At 38.3% G+C, this 14,217-nt stretch overlaps 1 protein-coding gene and 1 pseudogene across 2 annotated transcripts in view; one reads left to right on the forward strand and one right to left on the reverse strand.

The window, feature by feature from the left end:
* Positions 1-14,217, forward strand: part of GALNT7 (polypeptide N-acetylgalactosaminyltransferase 7) — a 182,027-nt gene that overhangs the window by 53,464 nt on the left and 114,346 nt on the right. The gene's annotated exons all lie outside the window — the stretch shown is intronic.
* LOC127490485 (U2 spliceosomal RNA) lies at positions 11,531-11,706 on the reverse strand (annotated as a pseudogene).

Raw genomic sequence — 14,217 nt, forward strand, 5'->3', positions numbered from 1 at the left:
TCATGGCTCCTGGCTTCTGATAGGCTCAGCTTCAGCCATTGCAGCCATTGGGGAATAAACCAGCAGATGGAAGACATTCCTCTTTGTCTCTCTCTCTCTCTGACTGTTACTCTAGCTCACAAATAAATAAATACATTCTTTAAAAAAAAGGAAGAAAGACCATTTATTGAACAGTTACTATATGCTAGGGATTATACCAGGTGTTTTCATATATTAACTTAATTCTTACAGTAAACCTTTAAGAGTTGTGATAGTATCCATCATAAATTTATTCAGATTAAGTATGTTTCCTAATGATTTTATAAATTTTTGGTTTTGATTTTGCTTTAACATCTGTGAAGTTCAAAGCCACAGTTTTTCACAGTTTTTACTACTTTTCACAATTATTTAGGACCTTTTAGAAAAATTTTGTATGTATTTTTGTTCCTTCCCTTTTTCTTTTCTCTTTAATTTTTTAAAGCATTATTTATTTATTTGAAAGACAGAGTTACAGAGAGGCAGAAGCCGAGAGAGATCTTCCATCTGCTGGTTCTCTCCAGAAACTGCTGCAATGGCCACAGCTGGACAGATCTGAAGACAGGAGCCGGGAGCTTCTTCCTGGTCCCCCATGTGGGTGCAGGGGCCCAAAGACTTGGACCAGCTTCTACTGGTTTCCCAGGCCATCAGAAGGGAGCTGGATGGGAAGTGGAGCAGCCAGGTCTCTAACTGGTACACAAATGGGATGTTAGTACTGCAGGCAGCAGCTTTACCCACTACACCACAGTGCCGGCCCCTCTCTTTAATATTTTTAAGATGGTATTTTTACTATGTTTTTAGATAAGTCACCTTATATCATTTTCAGTATGTTCCATACAACAGTGAGCATGAGTTCCAAGAAATGAGCCGTTAGGTGGTCTTGGCATTGAGTGAACATCAGATTATACTTACATAAACCTAGTATAGGCCAGTCATTCAACAGGGTAAATTAATGCAGTCAGGAGCTGGGCTAAACACAGGATGTATGAGGCTCTTGCTGGCATAACATGGCATACAAACTACCGGACAGTAAAGTTCCTTTTATAAGTAGAAGGATTATACCCCACAGGTGTAGGGAACCTTTTTTCTGCTACCGGCCCTTTGGATATTTATGACATCATTCACAGGCCAACAACACTATCAACTTAAAAATTAGGCTGCTGGGGCTGATGCTGTGGCATGATGGGTAAAGTTGCCACCTGCAGTGCTGGCATCCCATGTAGGTGCCGATTTGAGTCCTGGTTGCTCCACATGGGAGACCTGGAAGAAGCTCCAGGCTCCTGGCTTCGGATTGGGCCAGCTCCGGCCATTGCTGCCATCTGGGGAGTAAACCAGCAGATGGAAAACTTCTCTGTCTCTGCCTCTCTGTAACTCTGCCTTTCATGTATATAAATAAATCTTAAAAAAAAAATTAGCCTGCTATAGATTTATTGAATTTCAAGTCCTGCTTATGTTTACCTTGGCAGGGCCAGAATGAATGATTTAATGGGCTTTACATGGCCCACAGGCTAGATGTTCTCTACTCCTGCCAAAATAACAAAAGTATTGTAAATATATGAGCCAGTAACAAAGTCACTTATTATTATTATCAAGTATTATGTACATATATAATTGCATGTGTTACACTTTTATATAACTGTGAGTGCAGTAGGTTTGTGTATCCAAGCATTACCATAAACATAGAGGATTGTGATCCGACTTTGTAATGGCTATGAAGTCCCTGAGTGATAGGAGCTTTTCATCTCCATCATGATCTTACAGCACCACTGTCTTACATGTGATCCATCATCAAGCAAGATGTTATATAGCACATGGCTGTTATTTAATTAATTAATTAATAACAAAAGTTACACAGCAGGAAATGAAGGAGGTAAATATTAACATCCACACAAATATGATGTATTCAAAGCAGTGTTTTCAAAGCACCTTGCTACCTTATGGAGGCAAGATGAAAATAAATGAGTGTAAGTGCTTTAAAGGAGTTCACAGATATTTGTATGACTAGAATATAATCTATTTTGGGCAAAGAGAACTGGGTTATATGCTATTTCTAGATTGAGCCAAAGCAATAAGTCATTTTCAGTCTATAAGTTTCAATTCAAAATACATTATCATTAATAAAAATGCCAACTCCCATTTAGAGCAGACGATCAACAGGTGATATCAAGACATTTTAGAAAAAGCCCTTTTTTTCTGGTAATTGCTGATTGTGTCCTACAACATTTCTTGTTCATTGGCCTCAGTATTGTTTTAGCCAAGTTGTTCAGACCTCACAAATATTTTTCATCAACCCCATGTGGTGATCTTCCTTAATAGGAAGACCTCTGACAGTCTTACTGTAAGTGAATGCCTGGGCTTCATATTTCTGATGAGGAGAAAATCTTCCCAAAAGAAAACACATCAGATCTTATCTTTATGAATTGCTTATTAGGAAATTTAGTTTTGCTTAAGGCAGCTGTGCTAGTCTAGAAAGTACATAATATTTATTTTTTCTTGTGATTATTACTACCATTTGATAGCAATCCTAATACTGTTTGTATTTTGCCAAAGGATAAGACTTCTGTGTTTCTGAAAACTGAGAAGTAAACATTGAAATGCTTTTTCTGGTTCATCTCCAGTCTGGCATATGGCATGGTCCTAAAGAAGGCTGTTTATATATATATCAGGAGAGTGAGTGTTCTCTGAAAGAGAAGTCCAGGTTACTGTGGGTCCAGCTCTGTACCAGACAGAAGGCAGAAACCATTGCTACTGACTCCTAAAGTCTGATGGACACTGAGGGAGAAGAGCCCAGGAAGGTGATTTCTAGTGTAGGTCTTTTCATGGCCATGGAGCTGAGAAATCGCAGAAGTCAGGGCAGGTGGATTTGTCTTCTGTGTTTTGGTCATGCTATTTCCATATCCTGGATGACAGTCTTCATTCTTTCTGACCCTTCAACCTTTATGTAGCTCTCCAGGTCTATACTCAAATCCTTCTGCCTCCAAGAAGCCTTACCTGCTCCTTCTACCTCAAAATAATTTATTTTTTTCCTTTCCCATTTATACCATTTGTTTGACTGCGCAATGTGGCCCTTAGTACTGCCTGGTATGTCCTGATAAGTTAGCACTTAGTTGAATAAGACTTTTATTTCAGACTACCCCCATGAGGTACATGTTATAGTCCCCAAATTTGTATTACAGTCTTTCTCTCCCTTCAATTGTAATTTATATTTGCTTTATGTATTTAGGTACTCTGATGTTGGGTCCATATATTCAAGTTGAATATCCCTCATCCAAAATGCTTGGAACAAGAAATGTTCTGGATTTGGGTGGGTTTTTCTTTTTCTTTTTTGGATTTTGGAATATTTGCATAGACTTTACCCATTGAGTACCCCTAGTCAGAACAGAAATCCAAAATGCTCCATAATCTGCAGCTTTTTGGGCGTCATTTCTGTGCTTAAAACACTTCAGATTTTGAATCATTTTGGATTCTTATTTTTTGGATTAGGGATACTTGTGTTTTTAGTTATTCCATCTTCTTGATGAATTGCCCCATTTATCACTATATAATGACATTCTTTGTCTAATTTTTCAGTTTTTTAAATTGAAGTCACTTGTATCAGGTATAACTATGGCTATCTCTGCTTCATAGTTGATTTGGCTTCCTCCTAATGTGCCTGGGAGAGGAAGACATCTTCCACCCACTAGTTCACTCCCCAAATGGCTACATTGGCCAGGACGGGGCCAGGCCAAAGTCAGAAGCCTGGAACTCCATGGTCCAACCACTTGGGTCATCTTCCCTTGTTTTCCCAGGTGCATTAGCAGGGAGTTGAATTGGAAGTGGAGCCATGAACTCTCCAGCAGTGCTTGTATGGGATGGCGGTGTTGAAGGCAGTGGAGTAGCATGCTGTGCCACACTGCCAATCCTGGTTTCAAACTTAATAATTGTGATTTCAGAATTTATTTAACTAACAGGAGGACAAATCTCCACATCTTAATCATTGTTCTTTTTCAAAAATGTTCTTAGTTGATGTGATGCTCTTTCTTCCCTACTGCAAGAAGAAAACTTTGCTGTAGTATATAGTACACTTTGAATGAGGCTGAGTCCACCCATCTTTAAGCTGTATCAGGATTTTTTCCAGCTAGGCAGTGGGAGTAAACTTCTGTATTATACCAGTTCCTGTTCTACCTCAGTTTTGTTCTCACTTGCTTCCAAATCTGATTGAAAATGCAGTACATGCCAATAACTCTAATCCTCTCTGATCTGTGAGCATATACCTTCATTGACCTTTGTGTATAGTTCCTTGGAGCCAAAATGATTTCACTCTTAACACTGAAGGTGTACTTGCATGCCTAGCACCTGGCAGTACCTCTCAATCACGCAATCTGATCTCCCTATTGGTGGCAATTTCACCCAGCCTTCATTGACTCCCTCAAGAATGCATAGATGCCTTCAGGCTCTTTTGTCAGGCCCCCTCTTTTCCACCACATTTGCCAACCCATCTTTGGATTTCCTTTCTAAGGCATCAGCATAGAACCTTCCTGACCTCAGGTGCTTCCACGCTTAGGCAAAGCTGGGCACCTAGCAGTTCAGGAAATACTTATTAAATTATGCTGACATAGAAACATTACTGCATAAACAAGACTGGTTCCTGCCAGAAGAATGAGTACTTGTTTCCTGGCAGGAAGGATGCCAAGAAACCTATGCCTCAGAGTCTCTGTGGTCATGGATCCTGTGTTGGAGGTAGATAGGATTTCGGTTGTCAGAAACTCAACTTCATTGACTCTTTCATAAACAGAACTAAATGAAAAACGGACACCTTTGCACAAACCTCTGTCAGAAGCCAAGGAAAACAGATAATCACTTTTTTTATTATTTTTTGACAGGCAGAGTAGACAGAGAGAGAGAGACACAGAGAGAAAGGTCTTCCTTTTGCCGTTGGTTCACCCTCCAATGGCCGCCATGGCTGCCGCGCTGCGGCCAGCGCACCGTGCTGATCCGATGGCGGGAGCCAGGTGCTTCTCCTGGTCTCCCATGGGGTGCAGGGCCCAAGGACTTGGGCCATCCTCCACTGCACTCCCTGGCCACAGCAGAGAGCTGACCTGGAAGAGGGGCAACCGGGACAGAATCCGGCGCCCTGACCGGGACTAGAACCTGGTGTGCGGGCACCGCAAGGTGGAGGATTAGCCTAGTGAGCCGCGGCGCCGGCAGAGAATCACTTTTACAACTCCTTTTTTTTCTTTCACATTTGCTGTATTAGTCCCATCTTTTTTTGTGATTCTTCAACACAGGAATTAAAATGTTGGAGGCTGATGTTGTGGAATAGCAAGTTAAGTTGTCGCCTGCGATGCCGGCATCCAATATTGCAGTGTAGTTCAAGTTCTGGCCGTTTTGCTTCTGAGGCAGCTCCTTACTAATGTGCCTGGGAAATCAACAGCAGGTGCCTCTAGTACCTGGACCCCTGCCACCAACATATGAGTCCTGGATATTCTAGTCTACTGGCATCGACCTGGCTCACCCTTGGCCTTTGCAGCCATCTGGGGAGTGACACACTGGATGGAAGTTCTCTGTCTTTCTTGGTCACTCTGCTTTTCAGTAAATAAATAAAATCTTAAAACAATTGAAATGTTAAATAACAAATATTTTCTGTAGAAGATACTTTATTGAAGTTCTGTGTTAAAAGCTACATTATATTACTGTTATCTTTAATTTTAAATTTTCTCATAGCCACAATAAAAATGGTTTAAAAACAATATATACATTAGATACAAAATACAGAGTCAACATATAGTCAGTATTTTAAAATACAGATACTTTACATTCTTTTTTCACTTTAAATCTGATATATGTTTTACGTTTATCTCAATTTGTACTAGCTACATTCCAAATACTCAGTATGAGATCACTTTACTTTCAAATTCTGGATTATTTTATTCTGTCTTTATATTGTAAATAACAACATTTAGGGGTTCTTACTAGGGGTTTGTGTTACCTGGACGCATAAACAATAAATCTAAGGTAAAAATACTCTGCATGTCAGTCTGGGCATGTGTGTTTTGAGAAAAGTACAGAGTTGATTCTAACAAGGACATTTAATTTAAAAATCCATGATCTAGTCTACTTTCTTCATTTTATGTATCAAATATATCCAGTGTGATCAAAGAGCTTTCCCACAGAGAGAATAATGATGGACTTGAATCTTCCAGTGACAAGGCTGGTGTCTTTATGCTTTATCATGCTTCTCATTTCTAAGATACAGAATAAGAAAGCAGATTAATATTGTATCCAGATCTTTTGGTAACAACAAAAATTGGCAACAGAAGGAAATTTCAGGCTAATATTTAGGTTGTTAGGAAATTAAATGACAGAATACTATACATCTAACATTTTTTGTATGTGTTTGTGCATGGATGCACACACATGTGTATGCATTGCTTTAATAGTCTTGTTAATTGAATTTCCATTGGGATGGGGATGATTGTGTAGATTGTATAGATACTTCCATTTTATAGATTAATGTAATTTCTTGAAAATTTTTTTAAAAATTGTATCAAAATGGCAATCAGGAGCTTAATGTAGCTTTGGACATCATGTCTTAATAGAAGAGTTCTTCATTCTATCAGTTTTCAAGTGTGAACTATGGAGTTTTCAGGTCAAAATGACTTGTCTTTAATGACAAGACTGCCAGATATAGCAAGCTTCGTGGATGACTAGTCTGTAATTTTATGCGAATTCTTTATACGGTGAATCACAGTGGCTTTCTTTTTAGTCACATAGAGCTAACAAGGGCAGAACACAGGCTACACTGAAAGATAAATCTCAGAAAGGTCATTCAAAGGTAATTTGAGGATTATCTCAGATGACTTAAAAAATGGAGAAAAATTTTTGCTCTTTAATACTAATTTTGTATTGATTAAACCCATAAGACTGTCCAGTTTTGTTTAAAACAAGTGAATTTTATGTTAAATTTTTCATAGTTCTATAATCTATACCTGTTTTATTAAAAATCACTTTAAGTCTATGGAGGTTTCAATGATTAAGAAGTCCTGGTAGGCCGGCGCCGCGGCTCACTAGGCTAATCCTCCGCCTAGCGGCACCGGCACACCGGGTTCTAGTCCCGGTTGAGGCGCCGGATTCTGTCCCGGTTGCCCCTCTTCCAGGTCAGCTCTCTGCTGTGGCCCGGGAGTGCAGTGGAGGATGGCCCAAGTCCTTGGGCCCTGCACCCCATTGGAGACCAGGAAAAGCACTTGGCTCCTGGCTCCTGCCATCGGATCAGCGCGGTGTGCCGGCTGCAGCGCGCCGGCCGCGGCGGCCATTGGAGGGTGAAGCAACGGCAAAGGAAGACCTTTCTCTCTGTCTCTCTCTCTCACTGTCCACTCTGCCTGTCAAAAAAAAAAAAAAAGTCCTGGTAAATAAAGTGATGATATCCATAGGGTCCCACAAATAACTACTAGGCTTTTAAAAAGCATTTTAAATGTCCAAAATGTTAACCTTATTTTTGCCAGTAATCAGGGTGGTTATATGGCTACCAGCTTGAAAGAGGCTTCAGTTTGGAATATCTAGACTAACTCTCTTCTCACAAATGGAAAATTTCAGAGTGAGATCCAGAGGGATCATGGTGGGGCGGGGGGTGGCAGCATTGTGATGTAGTGGGTAAAGCCATCTCCTGTTGTGTCAACATCCCATATGGCTGCTGGTTCAAATCCTAGTTGTTCTGCTTCCAGTCCCACTCCCTGCTAATGTGCCTAGGAATGCAGCAGAAGATGGCCCAAGTCCTTTGTCCCCTGCACCCATGTGGGAGACCCATAGGGAGCTCTTGGCTTTGGATCAGCCTATCTTAGGCCATTGTGGCCATTTGAGGAGTAAACTAGTGGATGGAAGACCTCTCTCTGTCTCTCTGTTTCTCTTTTTCTCTGTAGCTCTTTCAAATAAATAAATAAATAAATCTTTAAAAAATAAAAACCAATATTCTGTGGCAAGCAACCAATAAAAAAGATTATTAAAACCAAAAGCTGGTTCAAAGAATAGATTAATAAGTTACACAAATTTTAAATGAGAATAATGAATTTTTAAAAAGAAGATGAAAATATTAAAAAGAGAGAGTGAGAACAAGGCTTGATTGGCTCCAGGTCACACAGAGATTCCTTCCAGTGCTGGTTGGCCTTGTCTTCTGATGTACTTGACTGATTTTTCTTTCTCATAAGCTGTGATACTTTTTCTTTTGCTAGAATGTAATAGCATATTTAGGTTTGGTGATTTCCTATAATAAAATGATTAAAGATATTTTTACATGAATCTATTGGATTTACCAGTACAAGAGAACAAAGACAATAGCACATGACTTTAGTGCTTCAGAGTTCTTTGTGTCTTTCCTTCTGTTTGTGTATTATAGGGCATTAAATAGATAATGATCATTTCATCAAAAATAGATTTTTTTAGTTCTGAATACATGAGCTAAATTTTAAATAATTGTGGAATGGAAACTAAAACTTGAGACTACAGTTGTTTTTCACTTTTAACATACTTGCTCACTTCAGGATGAAAAACCCACTTTGGGCAAGTAGATATAATTATATGAGATGGCTCCCAGAAGTTCAGGAAAATGCATGCTATAAAAATCTGAGTGTATTTCAAAAAAAAATGTTTGTACCAAAGTCAACTTATCTTTTATTTTCACTTCTCTGAAAACATTTAGATGTCTCCTTGTATCTGAGAAAAATATATATATTTATTAGTACTTTTGAGTAGATGATAAATAGAAAACTCCTAATTTGGAGTTTTGATGTATTCTTAATATTTGTTAGTCAAGATCCTTAATCTAAACAAGAAAAAAATACAATTTTTCTTTTTACATTCTCCTCCTTCCTGGTGGTTTTTTTCCTTCTCCTGCAAGACAATGTTTTTATTGTGGAATTGAAACTGAAATATCTGACTCTCAACTCTGTGTGCTGTTCAAGTTATCACACTCAGGAACTGCTTCCCATAAAGGCAAGAGTTTATTAGAAGCTACTTTGATAAAGAGGTTATCAGACTTAAGCAGTTACCATTCAATAGAGTTATACTGGAAGCTGATAAGAAAAAAAGTTATCATTTCTATGCCAATGTTTGTAGAACTTGCCAAGCAATAAGACAGTAGTCTTTAATACAATTGACCTGTGATGGATAAATATGAATAAACACACTTTGTTCTATAAGAGGACTAGATCCATGTTTTTCTAAGGTATTATACCTTGCAATCAAAGGATCCTGTTTGCACAAGTCTTAAAAATTATAATTTGATAACTATATAGTGTTTACTTCTTAGTAATTTTTGAAGGCCTGTCAATCTTTGAAATACAATTGTCAGGAAATTTAAAAATAAATTACAAAAATACAACAGTTTAAGTAAATATTAAGACACTGATATGTATATAGCACATAAAATCTACTTGTTTTTATCAACTTCAGTTTTTTGTTTGCGACAAGGAGAGCTCCCATCTACTGGTTCACTGCTTAAATGCCCATAGTAGCTAGGGCTGGGACCAGGCCAAAGCCAAGAGCTGGAAATGCAATTCAGGTTTCCCATGTAGGTGGGCAAGAACCCAATTACTTGTGCTGTCATTGTTGCTCACTGGGGTCTGCATTGGCTGGAAGTTGAAGTCAAGTGCCAGAGCCAGGAATTGAATCAACCAAGGCAGTCCAGTGTGAGATATGGGCATTTTAACCACCAGGTTAAATGCCTGCTTTTGGTCAAATGATTTTAAATTATTTGTTTGTTTGTTTGTTTATGCATTTATTTATTTATTTTGAAAGGGAGAACAGAACTCAGGAGAGCTCCTATCCACTGGTTCACTCCTCAGATGCCTGCAATGGCCCTAGATTGGGGTGAGGCCAATCCAGCTCTCCCATATGGGTGGCATGAACCCAGTTGCGTGATCCATCACCACTGTCTCCCAGGGTCTACTCTGGCAAGAAACTGTTTTTCTCCTTAAGTGAATTACATCAACATGTTTCTTATCATTACTGAAAAGAATCCTTCGTAACTTTTGATACCACCTTTGATTTTTGACTGAGAACTTTTAGATAAGCTTAAATGGATTATTCCACTATGCAATTGTGAAATGTTGACCATCACACTTCACTAATACATCTTTGTCACCTTATTAAGTTAACATAGGGGCTTTTCTACTCTGTAAGGTAAGATTGGTAAACCTCAAATAATCACTGGCTTGCAGAAAAGATCAGGATGCTTCTGAAAAAACACACAGCTCAATGTTACTTTTTTTTTTTTTGTAAGATATAAGTGGACACGTGATCACTAAACTCTGTATTCTTTAATGTCAATGATTTAACAAAAGTTCAAGTGTTGTGTCCTTTAATAATAAGTAAGACAGTAAAAATGCAAAGCTCATTTTTTAAAAAAAATTTTCAAGGTACACTTTGTGATAGTACTTCAACCTTTTGATTTTGATAACAGTAAAACTTGTCTTTAAAGAGTACTTTATACTTTGTGTGTCTGTGTTGGTGAAACTGTTGAAATCTTTACTTAGTATAGAGTTAGTCTTCTGTATATAAATATAATTAAAAATGAATCTTAATGAAGAATGGGATGGGAGAGGAGTAGGAGGTGGGACGGGAGTAGGGGTGGGAGGGCATGTATTAGGGGAAGAACCACTATATTCCTAAAGCTATACCTATGAAATTTATTTTTATTAAATAAAGCTTTCTAATAAAAAAAAAAAGAAAAATATGGGCTGTCGCCATGGCTCACTTGGTTAATCCTCCGCCTGCGGCACCAGCATCCCTTTTGGGCACTGGGTTCTAGTCCCGGTTGCTCCTCTTCCAGTCCAGCTCTCTGCTATGGCCCGGGAGTGCAGTGGAGGATGGCCCAAGTGCTTTGGCCCCTGCACACGTGTGGGAGACCAGGAAGAGGCACCTGGATCCTGGCTTCAGATCGGCGTAGCTCTGGCCATAGCAGCCATTTGGGGGGGTGAACGAATGGAAGGAAGGCCTTTCTCTCTGTGTCTTTCTCTCACTGTCTAACTCTCTGTCAAATAAATTAAAAAAATAAGAATAAAAATTAAGTTGTCAAGTATATTTTGTGAGATAATAACACTGGAAAGCACCCACTAGCTTGTGTTATTTAGTAAACACTCAGTATTTGGCCCCTCTATTTGGCAACTTTGTGATGGAACTATGTTCCAGGGATTTAGTTGTAAGGGTTCCTCCTGGTTGCAGTAGTTACCATGTTTCATGGTTTTAGTAATTGGGTTTCTTGTGTGCCTACTTACTATACATGTATATTAATGTATATAGTTTAACAAATTTAACTGGAAAATATGATTTTCATGATTTGGCCACATTTTTAGATCTTTCATCCATCTACCATGAGGACATTAAACAAAATATATACATTAGCCCTGTTAACCAGGGAATAATGCCACTGGAAAAAAAGGACGTATAAAGATGTAAGCATGATCCTCATGTTGTTAGTTTTGTTAGTTCTGTGGCCATGGATCAAATCCTGAGCCATTGCTTTTCTTACAAATGTAGCCTTTGCTTATAGTGGGGACAAGTTTGTCAGTGAGGATAACTTTTCTCTTAAAGTTCAAAATAGGAAATCATGCATCCTACTTTAGTCAAAAAATTCTTTCATTGCACATAATAAATAATACATCACTAAACTGATAAGAACAAATGCTACACTTGATCTTAGCCAAAAGGCCGAGAAACGATAATACACTACTGACACCTACTAAAACCTAAGGTTGAAATGAAAGCATTTTAATTAATTTAATTGGAAAGGCAGAGAGAGAGACACAAATGATCTTCCTTCCTTCCACTGGTTTACTCCCCAAACGTAAACAGCCATGGCAGGGCCAGGTGAAAGCCAGGAGCTGGAAACTATATGGGCGTCTGTGAGAGGCAGAGACTCAACTTTTTGAGTCATTTGCTGCCTGCCAGTATACATTAGCAGGTAGCTGGACTGGAATCAGGAGCCAGGACTCAAATCAAGGTACTCCACTGTGGAATGCTGGCATCCCAAGTGGCATCTTAACCACTATACAAAAACCCACCCCAAAAGCATATTTCAGTTTGTGCTTTTTCAAATAATTTGCTGCAAAAGTAAAAAAAAAATTACCTTGCATAACCTTCTAACTTAAATTAGAGTTAATAACTATATTGCCTCCAAATTCAGGTATTTTGTGTTTCTTTGCCTAAGTGATGGTAGGTGATTTTGTCATTCATAATTTTCCTTAAACTTCTAAACCCGTATTTATTCATATACACTTGGAGACACACAGGAAGATGAAATTTAGTACATTTAACTTCTGTGCAGATTTAATAATATACAGATATGAATATTCTGCAGCCTGCTTTTACTATGCCAGACATTAATGGGGGTGGGTTAATCAATGTATAACCTTGCCTATAGAGGATTATGCCTATTGGAGCCAGCATTGTGGCACAGTGGGTTGAACTACCACCTGCAATGCTTATATCCCATATGAGCACTAGTTCGAATCTCAGCTGCTGCACTTCTGATCCATTTCCCTGCTAACGTGCCTGGGAAAGCAATGGAAAGTGGCCCAAGTGCTTGGACTCCTGCTACCCATGGGGAGGACCTGGATCGAGTACCTGGCTCTTGGCTTCAGCTTGGCCCTTACAGCCATTTGGTAATTAAACCAGCAGATAGAAGATTCTCTCTCTCTCTCTCTCTCTCTCTCTCTCTCTCTCTAACTTTGCCTTTCAGCTCTCTTAACTCTGCCTTTCAAATAAATAAAATCTTTAAAAAAATTTTTCAGAAGATTGTACTTTTTGTGATGCTGTCAGTTAAATGAAAAATATGCTAAGGGTGCTGACAGTTGTTTATAAGATACAGTCACAAAGCCATTGAACTCCTGAGAGTTCTCTGATTTAATTTTGTATTTACTTTAATTTCTCTGACTGAATCGTTCCATTAAATTTCCTCCTAGCTTCTGGAGACAGGGTAGGAAGACAGATCATATTTCACTACCTTACTCTGTCATTGGGCTTGGCAGAGTTTCTTTGAAGTTTAAATGATAATAAAGATAGATTAGAGACCCTGGGTTTATCGTTAAATCTTAGCACAGCCATTTTTTATTGATTAGAAGTCACTTTATTTGTGAATAAAATATGGTTTCTAATATTTGAAAAAAAAAAATCTTACTCAATTCCCTGAGGCTTAGAAATGATTGTTGGAACTCGATGGTTAGTTGGAATTTGAGGGTTGAGTCTGTGGTTTTGTACTTACTACTACTATAGTTAAATAAATGTAAAAAGGTTTTCTGACAAGCTGAAAAATAAATTTGAATTTTTTTAGTGGAGTACAAGATAGTATCACACTTAACTAAAATTCTCTCAGTATTTTGTTCCTTTTGCAATAGTAACAACATCCAGTATCAGTCAGTGAAAAGGGTGTATGTGTGAATATTAATGGAGATTTGAAGGAAATTTAATGCATGTACTCCATAAAGGGCAGCTCAGGCAAGTTCCTAGACTTAGATATCTTGTTTCTTTTTAGCTTAAGCATTACTATTCACACTGAGTTGCTTGTGAGAGGATTGATAGCGTCCAGTAGAAACAATAACAAAATTTCATAGTTAATATAAATATTAGAGGATCTTAAATAAAGAGCCTGATTGAAATTATGTAACCACCAATAGTGAGAATAAAAATATATTCTGGGTGGGCATTGAGATGCTTGCATCCCATGTTGGAGTGTCTAGTTGAGTCCCATCTACTCTACTTGTGATCTGGGTTTCTGCTGAAGTGCATCCTGAGAGGCAACAGGTGGTAACTCAAGTACTTGCGTCCCTGCCACCCATGTGGGAGACCCACATGGAGTTCTGGGCTCCTGGCTTCATCCTGTCTCAGCCATGGATGTTGTAGGGATTTGGGAAATGAACCAACAGATTGAAGAATGAACTCACTCTGTCTTTGTGTCTCTGTCTCTCTGTCTCTCTCTCTCTCTCTCTCTGCCTTTCAAGTAAGAATGAAAAAAAAAAAAAACCTGCATTCTGAAATTGCAGTTTCTAAACTCAGACGTTAGAAGTTTCTTTAAATTAGCATTTCATATATTGAGAACTTTAATATTAAATTTCAGTGGTATTAAAAATTAAATAGTTACTAAATTAACTATTTTAATTTTTTTGAAAGAATTAAAAGGCAGATATTGCTAGTTTTTAAATCCAGATCTGACCTAAACATTGTTAAATTTGCTAT

Source organism: Oryctolagus cuniculus, chromosome 2 (assembly GCF_964237555.1).
Source record: "Oryctolagus cuniculus chromosome 2, mOryCun1.1, whole genome shotgun sequence".
In the NCBI taxonomy this organism is placed as follows: domain Eukaryota; kingdom Metazoa; phylum Chordata; class Mammalia; order Lagomorpha; family Leporidae; genus Oryctolagus; species Oryctolagus cuniculus.